The sequence below is a fragment of the Galeopterus variegatus genome, unplaced genomic scaffold (assembly GCF_000696425.1).
Source record: "Galeopterus variegatus unplaced genomic scaffold, G_variegatus-3.0.2 Scaffold151, whole genome shotgun sequence".
Classification (NCBI taxonomy): domain Eukaryota; kingdom Metazoa; phylum Chordata; class Mammalia; order Dermoptera; family Cynocephalidae; genus Galeopterus; species Galeopterus variegatus.
This window is the reverse complement of record NW_007726262.1, coordinates 924,511-942,584: the sequence shown is the minus strand read 5'-3', so window position 1 is coordinate 942,584 and position 18,074 is coordinate 924,511. Positions and strand designations below refer to the sequence as shown.

The window sequence follows — 18,074 nt, the reverse complement described above, 5'->3', positions numbered from 1 at the left end:
GCAGTTCAGCTAGGTATAGAGTCAGAAAGAGAAAGGAACTACAGTTAACACTGAACCATGGTAGCGGATAGGGGGATTACCTCTTTTTTCCCCCATACTTTATCTAGGAATGAGCTAGACAATAATCCCATGTTAACATAAATAATGTAATTTAAAAAAAACAAATTATATTTTCCAAAACACAAAATCAGTGAGAAGAGAGAGTGGCATTGTTTTATAATTTTACAAGTGTAAAATATGTCTGACTTAATACAAGACGGCTGGATTTTCATACCTACTTCTGCAATCACCTGTTGCAATTTTGGTTGAGGGATATAGAAAAAATCCAAATCCACAAAGATAGATAGTTGGAAAAGGTAGGAGCGCTTTAATAACCTTTTCAGATAATTGTGAATATAATCATCTGATACTACATCATAACTGGACAAGTGGTTGCTTAGAGGTTATTAGTTGCAATGTGGAATCTGAAAGCAATCAATGAACTTTTCATATTTTGATTTGTGTTAAGGAACCAGCAGTTTTTACCACTACAGCTTTTAAGTTAACAGTGCAGTAAAAAGGCAAATAACATCTTAGTATTGTTATAAGAATAATGGACATTATGGACCCCCTGAAAGGAACTCAGGGACCCCCAGGGATCTGCAGATCATACTTTGACTACTATTGCTCTAAAATATTTTTACTTTTTACATTTGGCAAGGATGGGATCCACTGCTCCTATATAACACAAATAGTTATAAATCTAAGCAAAACACAATTCAAAAAATACCTCTTACCTTTGCCAAGACTAAAGACAAATGGTTCATTTCTATCATGGCTGGAATCAAATTTCTTTCCATTTGACAATTTTCCTTTGTAATGAACATAAACTTTGTCTCCAATCATTGGCATTTCCTCACTATTCCCCACTCTTTTGACAATCTAGAAAGGCAAACATCAAGAAAAAGGAGGTGAAACTCTTTGCTTATATTCAGAGAATATGATCACTATTCCAAGTCACCTAGGCAAATTTGCAAATACACTATTATCTGTTCTTTTTAAAGGCTTTCTTCATAGTTCTTTTAATAACCCTCACTGTTAGAAAACTATCCTTTACTAATCTTTTATGTTATATTTAATTTTATTGCTGATCACACTATTTATTCCCTCAAAAACATTAACTAATAATAAATCCTGCTTCATTGGTTTAATGCCCCAGACTTTGACACTAAAATCTCTCAAAGTACAGACTTGTAAACTAGTCCATATACAAATTGAATTAGACCAAAAAGATTGGTGGACTTTTGAAAACATTCAAAAAGGAGTCTAAAGCAAAGTTTCAAAGGTGTGATTTTATTTACTTCCCTCGTTTGCTAAAAACATTAGCATCAGACTAGATTCCAGGTTTAATTTCAGAAAGCCCAATTTCCTGGTATAACAGGTTACACTTCCTATTATTTGAAAAATATTCAAATTGTAAAAAACATTAGTATCAATGCTCAGTTTGATACGATACCGAATAACTTGTCTTCTAGTAAAGGAAATACCAAAAAAGCTCCAAGCTGAAAGCATTTAACTATTGTAAAATCCAGTATATTTATTTTGTTCTTGGCAAAGCAAGTTGCTAATGCAGTTGGTCAGTTCTGGGAAAAGAAAATCAAATCCAGGCGTGTGGTGGTGTAATTCATTCTGTCAATCATCTATGCCAAATTAATCATTTTTAGTAGATAACAGATGATGGCAGCTGACATCCAATGGACCTCTTTTTGGGTGAAAAGTTTAAGTTTTTGTTTAAAGAATTTGATTATTTGCTCCTAAATTCTTCTTTGAGTTGTATCCCTAACACTCCATATAAACACTATGAACTCAGATTCCATAACTTTTTAGCTCAAAAGCCTCAACATTCCTTAAAGGAAAAGAAACATTACTGCCCTTCTAGGACTTCAAAAGAAAAAGTTTCAAAAAATTAATCTAAAATCTAAAAGAAAGCATATGATATTCTAAAAGTGCTCATGTTCATGAACTGCATGTGGTATTTGGGAGCCTATGCTCAATCACCAGCCTCACATGGAGGGGGAATCTGCATTTTTAGGACTATAAACAAATAATTGGGCAATGGGATGAATGGCTACCGGGGAGTCAGACAGCCATCCACACCAGCAAGTGATACTGTGGTATCACTTCTGGTTTCCCCAGCAAGATGAACTTGTACCTAAATCTGGAGTTGCCTTAAGGATAAAATCTAGTCTCAATTCATTTTAAAAAATATAAATCCAAATTTTATCTTCCTGGGATAGTTACTGACTTTGCAGACCTGCTTTGGTCTTTAGGGGTAAAAAAAAAAAAAAAAAAAAAGAAAGAAAAAAAAAATATATATATAGTTAATGAGAGAGATTAGTATAGGACAGGCACTGTGCTGACTGCATTACCTAATCCTGATAAGTCTATGAGATTGGTGGTATTATTATTCTAATTTCACAAACAGAAAACCAAATCACAGTTTAAGTTAATTGCCCTCAGTCACACAGTTAACTAGACCTGTTTATTTATTTACTTTGGAGGCTGACCAGTATAGGGATCTAGAGCTATTTAATCATAACCAAAAGCCCCATGGTGAAACCTGAGTCTCTAGACAGTGACAAATAAAGCCGCAAAATAAAATAAAGGGCTTCCAATCTCAAATGTTTCTCATAAGCTTATAAAAATCTTGTTATTGGATTTACTTTCTAGAACAAAACAGGTCTGAGGACTGTGTTCTCTGTGTATGGGCACTCTGAAAAGATGAAAGGGAGAGTCTTAAATAGCGGTAGGGAGATTCTTAGGACGGCCTGAAGAATCTCCACTGTCTCTATAAGCATCCTGGAGTTTGGGGGAATAATTACAGCAAGAAAGTTGAGAAGCCCCCTAAAAGAAGATATAATGTAAATCTAAGGCATAAAGCCCTTATACTATAGCTGTAAGTTTCCAAAATTTGGCTTGGCACATAGCAAGCTAGTAGTTATACATGCATATTCAGGAGAGATCTAGGCACAGAAGAAAGAATTTCACATAAGCAAGATTAGACAAAAAAACTAAAAAATTCCTATTTGCTACTGCTGACACAGAAGATATTAAAACTGTGCGTAGTGGTAATATTTAGAATGTGTAAGATATTCTCTTCAGGAAAAACAAAGCAAAACATAACTGTACAAAACTTGTCTGTATAACAATCGTGTAGGAGAGATAACTACTTAATGTGACAAAAGCCACTTAACCCCTCTCAGCTTCAGTTTATTCACTTATAAAATGGAAGAATCAAGAGACACTTTGAGTGTTTCACAACACAGTTGTGAGATACAAATAAAAAAAGTGAAAATGATTAACTACAGACTGAAAAAATAAATATAGTGTTTTAATAAGTAGGAAAGCTAATTCAAAAGTAAGATATATTTTCTGATGAAACCTCAAAAGATATATTCAGTGCACACAGGAACGCTATTTTTATGTAAAAATAAATCCTTTTGAACTCTACAAATTAACTTTCCTTCTCTCTAAAAAAGTCTTTAAAATTTTCAATAGCTAGCTTTAATATACTAAAATGATATATTAAAATAGTAATATAGGGGCCGGCCTGGTGGCGCACTGCTGTAGTGCGCTGCTTGGGAAGCGCGGTGGCGCTCCCGCTGAGGGTTCGGATCCCACATACAGACCGGCCGCTCACTGGCTGAGCGAGGGGCGGGAGCAACACCGAGGGTTGCGATCCTGTGGCCGGTCCTGGTCTGGTACGGGCGCGACACTGAGGGTTGCGATCCGTTGCCGGTCACGAAAAAAAGACAAAAAAGGAAAAAAATAGTAATATATTTGTATACTCTGATGACAGGGAGACATAGCCTTTTGGAGTCAAACATTACTTGGAGCTCAACCCCAGGATTTGCATTTACTAACATATATGATATTGGACAAGTTAATTTACCTAGCCCAGCCTTGGTGTCACCATCTATAATACGGGATTTATTTATTTATTTATTTTTTTATTTTGTCAATATACAATGTAGTTAGTTATTGTGTCCCATCACCAAAACCTCCCTCCCTCCTCCCTCTCCCCCCTCCCACCCAGATGTGTCCCCTCCATTTTCTTGTTGTAAGAGCTTCAAAAAAAAAAAAAGTTGAGGTTGTTAAATCTTCCTCTCCCCCCACCCCTATAATACGGGATTTAAAAATAAAAATCTGGGCCAGCCCCGTGGCGCACTCGGGAGAGTGCAGCGCTGGGAGCGCAGCAGCACTCCCGCCGCGGGTTCGGATCCTATATAAGGATGGCCAGTGCGCTCACTGGCTGAGCGCGGTGCGGGCGACACCAAGCCAAGGGTTGCGATACCCTTACCAGTCACAAAAAAGACAAAAAAAAAAAAGAATAAAAATAAAAATCTCAGAGTTATGAAGATGAAATGAGAATCTAGCTATATGTCTGGCACTTAGTAAGCCTCCATAAACACTATCTACCCCCAAACTTTCCTCAAAAAAAAAAAAAAGGGTTTTTATAAACAATCTTTCCAGATAGCAGATTTCCCTGTATATCACTTATCTTTGTGGCCTCACTTTTAATACTCCTCTGTCTTTTTTGGAGGTAATATCCTCTCCCTGTTCAGCAACAGTGGCTGCTGGACTTTCTCCATTGTTCTTGGCACCTTCATCAGTAGTCATTGTCTTTTACAAGTAGAAAACCTGCTGAGAAGAAACATATTTTAGCTAGGAAAAATATCACTTCTTCATGCATCTTACATGCCCCTGGGAACTGAGCTTTACCTAACCTAAGATTTACTTAGGGCCAATAATGTTAGACACTGAAAATGAAAACAAAAGCACTTGCTATATGCGCATATTGATGTTATAACAGGTATATAAATAAAACATTATCCAATTCTTTAATTTCCCATCTATCTCTGGTCCCAAATTAGAGAGCACTACAAGTCAGGTTTGGTAGTGACATCATTCTTTAACATGATTACACAGTGAGAAACAGTTTTCTCAGAACTTTGAAAATGTCCTTTTCCTATAGCCATATTCTTGACAGAGAATTAGGAACTTATCAGGTGATCTGATCAAAGAAGTGACAATATATCACAATGGCAAACAGAACAGGCTTTAGAATCTGACAGACCTGAGACTGAGTGCTAGCTTCAGCTCCTGACATTTGCAATTTACTTAATCTTGCTGAGCTTTAGTTTCTCCTCTGTACAATGGACACAGTACACTGTTCATAGAGTTACAGTGAGGTAGTAATGAGATAATGTATATTAAGAGATTAGCAGACTCATAACTTAAAAATGTAACCATTTATCATTATTATGGGGTCTTCTGTAGAGCCATGTTTTTAATCTCCTGCTCAAAATACCTGCAGAATAAAGTTCTTCCCTATGGCATTCAAGGCCCTTCAGAACCTGGCCCTAATCTATCTTTCAGGTCAAGCTTCTACTACTTCCTTTTTCTTTCTTTCATGCAGCTCATGCTCTAGCCTAAGTAGACCAATCTCTCTCCTATAACAAGCCCTGTGTATTCTCATATCCATGCTTTTGGTCACTCTCTTCTTCCCAAAATATTCTTCCACCCCAAATCCTACCTCCATCAAACCAACCTTGATCCTATATTCGGAGGTCACTTTGCCCTCTCCTGTACTTCCTCAGCTCTTCCCTCAATTTGCTGTCTATAATATATTTATATGAAGACACACCTGTTAGATTTAAAACATCTTTAAGAGCAAGTTCATGTTTAGATTCCCTAGAATGCCTCTACCTTTTAGAATGGTAAGAACAAAGAATTTGGAACAGAACTTGGGGGTTCTTCCTCTGCTTCTTACAAGCTGTTCGTTATTGGCTACTTCAACTTTTCTAAGTCTTTTTTCCCGACCTGTGGAATTAGAATGGAATATAAGGATACTTCAAAAAGTTCACGGAAAAATAGAATTAAAAGATAATATGAATCCTTCCATAAACTTTTTGGGTTTCTTTTGTTTTGTTTTTGCAGCTGGCTGATATGGGGATCCGAACCCTTGACTTTGGTGTTATCAGCACCATGCTCTCCCAAGTGAGCTACCAACCAGCCCTCTTCCGTGAACTTTTTGAAGTACCCTTGTATCTAGTTTTCACACGGTGATCTTCTGGATTAAGTGGTATAATGTATATTTTTAATATATACTAATCAAATGTTAGCTCTTATTGTCAGTCACCTGACAGACACTTTTTTCTTTTGGCTTTGGGGCTAGGTCTAAGGAATGCTCTTTTCATATGCAAAATGTTTTTGCTTAATTTTTATAATTTATAATTTCTTATAATTTAGAATTGACAAGGCAGCCAGTTTCCTGCCCTAGAGATTTCTATGTTATTTTATCCGATAAAATTCAGGTTTCCTTTCAATTTAAGTTATGATTATAATCTTGCAAGAAAAAAAGGAGTATTCTTACTAGATAGTCTGTGTTAAGATTTGTGACTTGTTTCTCCCACAAAATAGTTTATTTTTGACACTTTTTTATGCAAAGCAAACCAATGTTACTAATAGGCTAATCAATAAGGTAAACAAAACACACCTGGCCACCACCATGATTAATTCCACACTGCTCCCTGGTTGAGCAAGGAAAATCAAGAATTAACCACTCCTAAAGCTTTCCACAGTTGGCTAATAACAGACTTAAGGCTCCTTAAAGTCACCTCCTGGGCCCTTTTGTCTACATAGTCATTTGCACTTGTGAAAAATGTCTTATTGATACAACTAATAATTAGACAACTAAAACATATATTGTAGTGTTTTCACTCATTTCCAAATGACCTAAGTTTACTTTAGTGTCAGCAAAGACACAAATCAAACTGCTATGCCCAAAAATCTTCAGAAAGAACACCAAAAACCAGGAACTAAGCCCCTTTGCTTTATTTTCTAGTACAGTTTATACCGAACATAAAAGATCCAAATGTTTGGCTCAAGATAAGCAACAGGCCAGAATAAATCATTCTCAAACAACAAAGATTAAGTACGTAGCTCTACATGATACTGGGCTAGATAATCACAAATATTAGATGAAGAGGGTTGGTTCCCAGCTTCTAGAAACACACTACTTAAAACACACTTCTCCGATGCAAAGAAACTTGTAGAAGACACCTAAACAATACAGGGAAAAAATCTTTTAAATATTTTGGGGTCAGAGACTATATCCCTGGAAAAATCCATGCATACAAAATAATTTCCTGGGACTTCACAGATACACTCACATTCATCAATACACCCCTGAGGAAATCCTGGTTTAAAGCACTAACAAATTAAAATCATCAGGTCAAAGGTTACTAGGAAAGGACAGCTACACAGTCTCAAAGTACCACCCCACATATTACTTATTATTAAAAAAGGACCTTTCCAATTAAGTGATCTGACCAATATCCCCTTAACAAGTGATCTGCATCATAACCAAACTGCATTACCAATAATGAGACAAACTGATACAGTGTATTCTTGTACTAGTGGGAAGCGTACATCACCTATGTGGTATTCCTATCAAAAATGATTTTTTTTTTTTTTGTCCTTTTTGAGACCGGCTGCACCGTGCTCAGCCAGTGAGCGCTGTGAGTGCACCGGTCATCCCTACATAGGATCCAAACCCACGGCGGGAGCGCTGCTGCACTCCCAGCGCCGCACTCTCCCAAGTGCGCCAAAAATGCTTAACCGGAAACTAATAAAGAAGAAAAGACAAAATCAGATTATGGAGCATTCTACAAGACAACTGGCCTAGACTCCTCAAAAATGTTAATGTTATAAAGGACCAAAAAAAGGGGGGGGGGGGACAGAGAGAAGAGAGACAGGAGGCCTGTTAGATTAAGACAGACTACAGAGATACTACAACCAAGTGACCCGTGGCTGGATCTTGGGTTAAGGGGACAAAATGTTATAAAAGAACATTCTGGGGAGAATTAGAAAAATTTAGAAAAACAGACTTATATTAGCATATAAGTACTGTATAATGTTAGCTTTCTGGAGTGTGATATAGTATTGTGGTTTTATGCAGAATAATATCCTTGTTCTTAGTAGACACATGCTGAAGTATTTAGGGGTAAGGTGCCATAATGCCTGCCACTTTCAAATCACTGAGACAGAGAGATGCGTATGTGTGTTTTGAGCAAACATGACTACAACATATCCAAAGGTAACGCTTTCTTTTGAATGCTCATCATTTTGAGTTTGACTAAATATTTAAATGAAAATACTGTCCATCAAGAAATGTTTTCTTTTGGTTTCTAACCTTGCTGCTTTGGAAACAATGGCTTGCTTAAATTCAAATAAATAGGGAACTTGTATAAGTAGATCTGCTAGCTTTATAAGTCTCATTTGATAAAGAAACTTGCTTCTCACTTTTGGTTCCAACACTTCAAGAGATGCAAGTAATTTTAGTAATCTCAAAGGATGGCTCTTGTCAGCAGTACTGATTCCATATGAAGAGAAGTACCATGAATAATTAAAACACAAAGATAAAAACAAGAAAAACTTTTCTGAACTTTCAAAAGCAGATAAGCTGCACAGATAAAGAAAAACTGAATTTTCCAAATATTTCCTCTTAATTCCAGTTAAGCCATTAGGAGTATAAGTTTTTGTAAACAAACAAAACAAATAGAAAAACCTTTTCCCTTGATTGTTATATGAAAAACACAGTAACAACAGACAATTCCTAAAAACCTCTAACACACACTGAGAAAATTTCACTGTTTTTATAAGACAGACTTTTCTTCTTTCTCCCATCCTAGGTTTATTCTGGATTTTAAATCACTATGTAGCTAGGGATATTAGTATATGATAAAGCTTACTGTGCCAATCAAAAAGGGGAAATTGCTATCTAGTACCTCGGAAAGGGAACACACAGTTCATTCTGCTATGGATGTGCCAGATAAGCATGCACTCTCCAAAGTGCTAGTGAGCAAACACCTGAGACATAACAGAAAAATAAGAATATGCTTAATATTTCATCAACAATGTACTGAAAACTTCAGTTAACACAAATAAATTATTAGATCCCCCCAAATGAGAAGTCATTTTAAAGCCCTACCCACTAATTTCCATATATATATTTCTACTTAATGTGTTGTTTTCTTCTCTTTGTTAGAATATAGGTATCTTGTATCAGATTATACTACTGTCTAACAGGAGAGTTTTCAGGAAGAAGACAAAAGAATATAGGAACTGGCTACTTTGTTAGAAGCACAGAAAATTACAGCAGCATTCTTTCTAAGTACCACAGATATCTGGGCCATACAGACTTTCAGGTTCCTGTAACTAAAACACAAAGAAAGAGAAAGAAAGCTCAGGGGAGGAGTTATACCTGGGCCTCGTAATTGAATGCAATATAAGTGGACCTTAATTTTCAAAATACCTGTGTAAGGATGGACTGGAAAGCCCTCAAGTAAATTTCAACCCCATGCCTCCTGCAAACATTCAAGTCTGGTATCATAGGAGTGTCAGGAGAAGTTATCTATTCATAGATAAGACTTACATACAAAAAGACCATTCCAGAGTGACAGAAGAAGCATCTGCTCTATGATAATTCTGGGGGACCTGAACATACCTGTCAGCATTGGACAGATCATCTAGGCAACAAATCAACAGAGTAACCATTACTCTTTCAGAGGGAGAGAAGAAATCTAGGGTTATCAGTGGTGAGAGTGGGGAGGGAGAGGGGGATAGGGAGAGATTGGACAAGAGGCATAAAGAACATGTACAATTTGTAACAATATACATACTAGTAATATTGATTTGATCAACATATGTCAATACTGAATCCCCAAAATATGTATAATCAATTATGATTCAAAAAAACATACATACAAAAAGAGATAAATATGCACACAGAGGAAATAAGACCAACTATAGATTGTATATCTATATGAACCTGTGCACTACATTTATTCAACTACTTTTCCCCAGGAAATTTCTTTCCTCCATACTGGAGTAGGGAATAGGGAGATTAAGAACAATACTCCCATATACATCTATATACTTATTTTTTCTCTTTTAAAAAGAAAGAAACCTCTTTTAAAACGTCTAATAGCGGGCCGGCCCGGTGGCGCACTCGGTAGAGTGTGGCGCTTGGGAGCGCAGTGGCGCTCCCGCCGAGGGTTCGGATCCCATATAGAGACCGGTCCGCTCACTGGTTGAGCGCGGTGCGGGTGTGACACCGAGGGATGAGGGTTGTGATCCCGTTACCGGTCACGAAAAAAGACAAAAAGGAAAAAAAAAAATGTCCAATAGGCCCCTGAAAAGATACTCAACATCATTAGTCACTAGGAAAATGCAAAGTAAAACCACAATGAGATACCACTTCAAACCCATTAGGATATAAGGTACTGATGCCTGGACCCCACCCCCAGAGAGTATGGATTTAACTAGTCTGTGGTGGGGCCAGGGCATCAGTGTTTTTAAAAATCAGGTTAGATGATTTTAATGGGCAGCCGAGAACCAATGGGTTTTCTCGTTTTCCATCTTTGTCTTGTTGCTCTATATTCTAAGAGATTTTCTTTGAAGGGATTTTTAGATCACCATTTAGTCATCAGCTATGTTCATAATATTGTTTAGTCTGGTCAAGGGATTTTTAAAAATTTGGTAATGTTTTTCATTTGTACATACTCTTATGATTGCTCATTTTTCTTAGAACTTTATTTTGTGGATGCAATTACCTCTCAAATCTTTCTGAAGATACCACTTAAAATGGGACATTTTCTATGAATAAATATTTGGCTAAAAGTTATTTCTTTTAAGGAAAAAAATGCTGATTTTTTTGTATTTCCTAGAGTCTCCCAAGGGCACTAGGCAGTGGTAAAGGTTGAGAAGGAAGAACTGGAAATAAAAGAAAGGTATAATATTGTGAATAATGCTAAGTTAAGTAGAAGGTGGGTGTATAAAGATGCAAAAGTGACAGATGAGAGGTTTGATTCTTGCACTAAGGGAAAAAATGAAATGCTTTGGGTGAAAGGGGAATGGAGAGCAATAGCTTAAGAAGAGGAAAGAACCAGACGCACTTAAATGCATAGGGAAAAGAGTCAAGGGGAAAGGAAAAAGTAATGATTCAAGAGTAGGAAGAACACAGGCACAGATATATTCATTAATTAAACATTTACAGATTGCTTATGTTTCAACTAAATTAACTGTATGAGTAAATAAAAGTATTTCAAAGTTTTTCCTCAAGACGATGGTCATGGGAATGTTTAAATAAAATTTGGCAAATGCATACTAAAAAATATTATGTGGTCTTTGAAAAGGATGAGATAAATCTATACAGCCGAGAATCATTTCATTAAGAGTGTAAACACCAAAACATCTAAACACCTGAATTGGGAAAAGATTTTGTAAGTGTAAATCCATTAAAAAAGATTACCATTGTAAAAATGAAGTGTATTGTCATGGTGCCAGTTGACGATGTCACAATGGGATAATACAGGTGATACAAACAGCATGGTATATCGTAATTACTTACAGCAACCAACCATGGTTTCCAGCTGTTTGTGGATTTTGGTGGTTGCAATCATTTTAGAGTATGAAATTACAATTATTCAAATATTACATATTATACACCAAAATGTCTTTTTCATCATTGTTTTCCCTTAGAGTTAAGCCAGCTAAACTATGAAAATATCATTAATATGGAACAGGTGAGGTCTTAGCCATTCCAGATAAACAATTTTCTAATACTGACATAAAAAGATGGAAAGATGCCCAAGATGTACTATTATGTGAATGGAGATGCAGAACAATGTGTAATATGATCCTGTTTTTAGGAGGAAAAAAGTGTATGTGTATGTTTACAAGGAGATTTCAAAAAGTTTGTGGAAAAATGAAGTTAAAAGATAAAAATAAAAAATGTAAACTTTATTTCTCCAACATAAGTTCCATCGAGTTCAGGACACTTTTCTAAGCAATGATACCAGCCATTTAGTCCATCCCTAAAAAACTGAGAAGGGAACTTAATCATATCAATGCAGTCTTTTTTACATTACTAACTGAAGAAAAATGGGTGCCCTTTAAAGATTTGTTAAGATTAGAGAAAAAGAAGTCAGAAGAAGCCAAATCAGGACTGTAAGGTAGATGCCTAATGATTTCCCACTGAAATTTCACAATATTGCCTTTATTTGATGAGAGGAACAAGCAGGAACATTGTCGTGGTGGAGAAGGACTCTCTTGGTGACACTTTCTGGCGTTTTTTGCTAAAGCTTTGGCTAACTTTCTCAAAGCGCTCTCATAATGACTGGATGTTATCATTCTTTGGCTCTCCAGAAAGTCAACAAGCAAAATGCCTTGAGCATCCCAAACACTGTTACCATGACGTTTGCTTTTGATCAGTCTACTTTTGCTTTGACTGGATTGCTTCCACCTCTTGGTAGCCACTGCTTTGATTGTGCTTTGTCTTCAGGATCGTATTGGCTTTACAATTCTTCAAAGAAATGCTTCAGGATCTTGAAACCACTTGTTTAAAATTTCCATTGAAAGCTCTGCTCGTGTCTGCAGCTAACCTGGGTGCAACAGTTTTGGTATCTACCAAGCAGAAAGTGTGATAAACTGTAACTTTTCAGTCAGAATTGTGTAAGTTAAACAAATTGAGATGCCTATGGTGTTGGCTATTGTTTCTGCTGTTAATTGTTGGTTCTCTTCAATTAGGCATGAACAAGATTAATTTTTTCCTCACAAACTGATGTGGATGATTTGTTGCTGCAGGCTTCATCTTCAACATCATCTCATTCTTTCTTAAAATAAGTATCCTTTGTAAACTGCTGATTTCGCTGGGGCATTGTCCCCATAAGCTTTTTGTAAAGCATCAATGATTTCACCATTGTTCCACCCACACTTTGCTGTAAGTTTGGTGTTTGTTCTTCAATTTTAGCAGCATTCATGTTGCTCTGACAGTGGCTCTTTTCAAACTGATGTCTTATCCTTCTGAGTGCTTCAAACTAGATCTCGTTCAGACATGTTATAATAAGTTACTATGAGCTTATTTTGGTGCAAAAAAATTTTGAAATCCATGCAGTCTTGTCATAATATGCATTTTCCATGAACTTTTTCAAGACCCCTTGCTTGTATTTGCTTGTATATACAAGAAGTTTTCAAGGATACAGTACTCAGATTTCCACTATTAAAACAGCGTTACCTCTAGAGAATGAGATTTGGGAGAAGCGGCATAAGAAGAAATTTTCACTTCTTAAATTTTATTTTTGTATTATTTAAATAGTTTAACAATAAACGTATATTACTTTCATGATCTTTTTGAACTTAGGGGACAAAGATAAAACAATTCATGTTTCCACTCATCAGGATTTTTTATACTTTTGCTTCAAACATTTTGGAGTACCTTCTGTGGAAAGCAAGAGAACTCTGACTGGGGCATGTTGAGCAAGGGGTGCCTAGTGAGATATACAGAAGGCAACCAGAGACAGGGCCTAAGCTTGGAGAGAAGTCTGAGTGATTTACACATTGGAGAGTCATCAGATTCTACGTGGTAATTAAAAGTATTGCTGCAGTTACTACTAAACTAATAAAACTGTGGTTCTCAAACTTTTAATATCCAAGTCTCACTTCTGATCACTGTATATTTGGCAGCTTGGCTGAACAGTTTCTAAACTCCAACCATCACTAAAGAAGTCAGAATATAACTATGATAGATTAAAAAGATCTACAGCACTTAGAAAGCATATGAAATGTGCTATTCATATAGGAAGAATATAGTAAGTAAGTAAAAGTATAGTAAGTAGCACTATTCCTCTGACTGTTCTTTAATACCATGCCACTGCTCAAATAAAACTGTTTACTGCTCTTTTGCCTCCTGAGGCAAGCATTTGCATCTTTCTTTGGTACTTTCTTAACTTGATGCATTGTCTCATCTCTCACAAGCTGTATCCAGCTCCACACCAAGTCACGGGACAGTACAGCTGAAAGGTACATCTGATAGACATCACTGTTAAAGTTGTGGCAGACTGCAGGTAATTCTCAATATCCTTTTCTCCATTTCTTCCTTAGTATCAAAACCTACACTTTTTAACTGGACACAAAGCTTCCCAGAATGAAGCCCCAGTTTTCTCCCTTGCAGCTAAGTGTAGCAATGAGACTAAATTCTGGCCAATGGGATATAAGCAAAAAAAAAAAAAAAAATCCTTGAAGGAGGGAGTGGCCAGCTCAAGGGGAAGAACATTCTAAGACGGGAATATCTGAGTTGAAAGCTGAAGGATAAGTAGGAGCCATTCACCTACTCATTTGACAAATATCTATTGAGCACCTAGTATGTGTCAGATACTCTTCCAGTGAAGATAAAGCAGTAAAAAACAGAAAACAATTTGTCTCCATGGAACGTACATATTGGTAAGGGTAAAGACAGTAAGAGCAAGCCTTACTTGCCCATGTTTCTGATTTAAAAAATGAGATTTTTTCAACACACAAAAATCAGTAGCATTTCTATTCACCAATAGTGAACAAGCAGAAAGAGAAATCAAGAAAGCCTGCCCATTCACAATAGCCGCCAAAAAAATAAAATACCTAGGAATTGAACTAACTAAGGATGTGAAAAATCTCTATAACGAGAACTATAAACCACTCCTGAGAGAAATTACATGGAAAGAACTATACAATCATTTATCTGGAATAACAAAAGACCACGAATAGCCAAAGCAATGCTGAGCAAAAAAAATAAAGCTGGAGGTATTACTCTACCTGACTTTAAACTATACTACAAAGCCATAATAACCAAAACAGCATGGTACTGGTATAAAAACAGAGACACTGATCAATGGAATAGAATAGAGCACCCAGAAATCAACCCACGCACTTACTGCCATTTGATCTTCGACAAAGGCATCAAGTCTATTCACTGGGGTCGGGACTCCCTCTTCAGCAAAGGACATGGAAAGAACTATACAATCATTTATCTGGAATAACAAAAGACCACGAATAGCCAAAGCAATGCTGAGCAAAAAAAATAAAGCTGGAGGTATTACTCTACCTGACTTTAAACTATACTACAAAGCCATAATAACCAAAACAGCATGGTACTGGTATAAAAACAGAGACACTGATCAATGGAATAGAATAGAGCACCCAGAAATCAACCCACGCACTTACTGCCATTTGATCTTCGACAAAGGCATCAAGTCTATTCACTGGGGTCGGGACTCCCTCTTCAGCAAAGGACATGGAAAGAACTATACAATCATTTATCTGGAATAACAAAAGACCACGAATAGCCAAAGCAATGCTGAGCAAAAAAAATAAAGCTGGAGGTATTACTCTACCTGACTTTAAACTATACTACAAAGCCATAATAACCAAAACAGCATGGTACTGGTATAAAAACAGAGACACTGATCAATGGAATAGAATAGAGCACCCAGAAATCAACCCACGCACTTACTGCCATTTGATCTTCGACAAAGGCATCAAGTCTATTCACTGGGGTCGGGACTCCCTCTTCAGCAAAGGACATGGAAAGAACTATACAATCATTTATCTGGAATAACAAAAGACCACGAATAGCCAAAGCAATGCTGAGCAAAAAAAATAAAGCTGGAGGTATTACTCTACCTGACTTTAAACTATACTACAAAGCCATAATAACCAAAACAGCATGGTACTGGTATAAAAACAGAGACACTGATCAATGGAATAGAATAGAGCACCCAGAAATCAACCCACGCACTTACTGCCATTTGATCTTCGACAAAGGCATCAAGTCTATTCACTGGGGTCGGGACTCCCTCTTCAGCAAAGGGGAGGGCGGGAGGTGTCGGTGATGGGCCATAATAATCATATACATTGTATATTGACAAAATAAAAATTAAAAAAAAAAAAAGTGAATTTAACAAGAAAATGTATTGGCAATTGGCAATAAATAGCACTTGAAGCCTCCACATAAAAAAAAAAAAAAATGAGATTTTTACCTGTGCCACAGTGGAAGATTATTAAATTGAGTTGATTCATCAGGGCCAAGTAGTTTGGTTCCAAGTCCAATGATGATAATACATGACAAAAGTCTGTAAACACTGAATATACGGAGAATGTGTCCTATTCATTTTTGTACCCCCATCACCTAGTGTAAGTAAATGGCATATAAACAGTACTCAATAAAGGGTGAAATGAACTGTGATTTTCAAAAGTAGCCAATATGAAGACGGTAAAATATCAGACACTACAGAGAATCAGTGCTGAAATACTATTACAAGTTGACTATATTTCTTCTGCAAATTTAATCTGAAAAATCTAATCTGGAGAATTACACTGTACTGAGTGTTCCATTATAGAAGTAAAAATAATATTCTGTTCTAATCAGAAGTGGTAATTAAGAAAACTCAAGCATAATTAAAATCTATTTCTAAAGTGCATTATGAGAATATATCTGTGCATACACAATACATAGCAGATTTATCTTCTCATTAATTTTATTAGTGTGGTTTAAACACACAGAGTCAAGAACAGAGGATCATACCTCGCTGTGAATCTCTCGGTATACATTAATTAGCAACTGGAGGAAGAGAGTTCAGAGAGTTAGGATGTAGAGGAAAGAAACCTAGGATAAAAGTGTTGTATAATATTATATCCTCTTACAGCATAATATTGTCTCATTAAAGCACTATAATATAAATTAAGCAGATTTAAAACATGGCTTCACTGTATGTTTTCTAAAGTCCACTATATGTCCAAGAGAAAAACTGTACAAGAATAGCATTTTGGGTATGTGAACAAACCCTTACGTAGAAAGAACAAATATCTTGTTCACCTTAAATCCCCACCATAAAAGTATGGAAGGAACAAAGGCCAGGAAACTAGATCTACTGGTAACTAGCTATGGAATCTTAGGCCATCACTGTTTCTCCATCTGTAAATTTCAGTGGATTAAACTAGAATGATTAAGGTTTATTCCAACTGCAAAATTTTATATTCAGAATTACTTTTTAATGAATAAATACACGTTTTACTTTATGGGAAAATGAGGTTTGATATGTGAAAGGGAAAACAATTCCCAAGAAATGAAAAAAGTTATTTTAGTGTTAGAGAGTTCACTTTTCACTGTAAATCTCTGGCAAAACATGCAGTATTAGTCTTCTATAGCTGCTGTAACAAATTACCATAAATTTAGTAGCTAAAATAATACAGATTTATTATCTTATAGTTCTGTAGGTTAGAAGTCCAGAATGGGTCTCACTGGAGGCTCTAGGACAGAACCCATTTCCTAGCCTTTTCCAGATTGTAGAGACTGCCCATATTTCTTGGTTGATAGTGTCCTTCCTCCATCTTCAAAATCAGCAATGTTATATTTCTTTTTTTTTTTTTTTTTCCTTTTTGTCTTTTTCCGTGTCCAGCAACGGATCGCAACCCTCAGTGTCGCCCCCGTACCGGACCAGGACCGGCAACGGGATCGCAACCCTCAGTGTTGCTCCCGCGCCTCGCTCAGCCAGTGAGCGGGAACCGGTCTGTATGTGGGATCCGAACCCTCGGCGGGAGCGCCGCCGCACTTCCCAAGTGGCGCACTATAGCAGTGTGCCACCGGGCCGGCCCCAATGTTATATTTCTTTGATCATTCTTTTGTTCTCACTCCTTTCCCTGACCAGGGAAGCTTTTCTAATTTTAAAAACCCTTATGATTAAATTGGGCCCACCTGGATAAACCAGGATAATCACCCCATCTGAAAAGTCTTTAACATTATAACTGCAAAGTCCCTTCTGTCCCATTAAGGTAACATATTTACAAATTTCAGGGATTAGAATAATATGGACATCTTTGAGGGGCCATTATTCTACCTACCATACATACCTAGTCATCCAATCAAGATCATGAAAATTTCTCCCAAGCCTAGAATTCCACTAACTTCCTCCATTTTGTATTTAGTGCTCTTACAACATTCTTTCCCTTTATCATCCAGTTGGATAACAATGTTCTAACCTGACGGTAAAATAAAATCTAACATTTGATTAATATTATTCTGAAAATTCCTTCAGAATTTCAGAAAAACACATATTTGGTTTCTCAACTTTGTAATAAGTTAAAATTATAAGTAAACTTGATATACACTATACATGTGTTTTACCACCTCATCAAACTCAATCACTGAGAAATTATTT

At 36.5% G+C, this 18,074-nt stretch overlaps 1 long non-coding RNA gene across 1 annotated transcript in view; it reads right to left on the bottom strand.

Moving 5' to 3' along the window:
* Positions 1–778: 778 nt before the first annotated feature.
* Positions 779–18,074, bottom strand: part of LOC103607540 — a 43,855-nt gene continuing 26,559 nt past the window's right edge. Inside the window, exons 2-3 of the long non-coding RNA XR_551978.1 lie at positions 4,555–4,680; positions 779–921 (exon numbers count right to left, since the gene is read on the bottom strand). This is a non-coding gene — a long non-coding RNA (uncharacterized LOC103607540). The remainder of the gene's footprint in view (positions 922–4,554; positions 4,681–18,074) is intronic.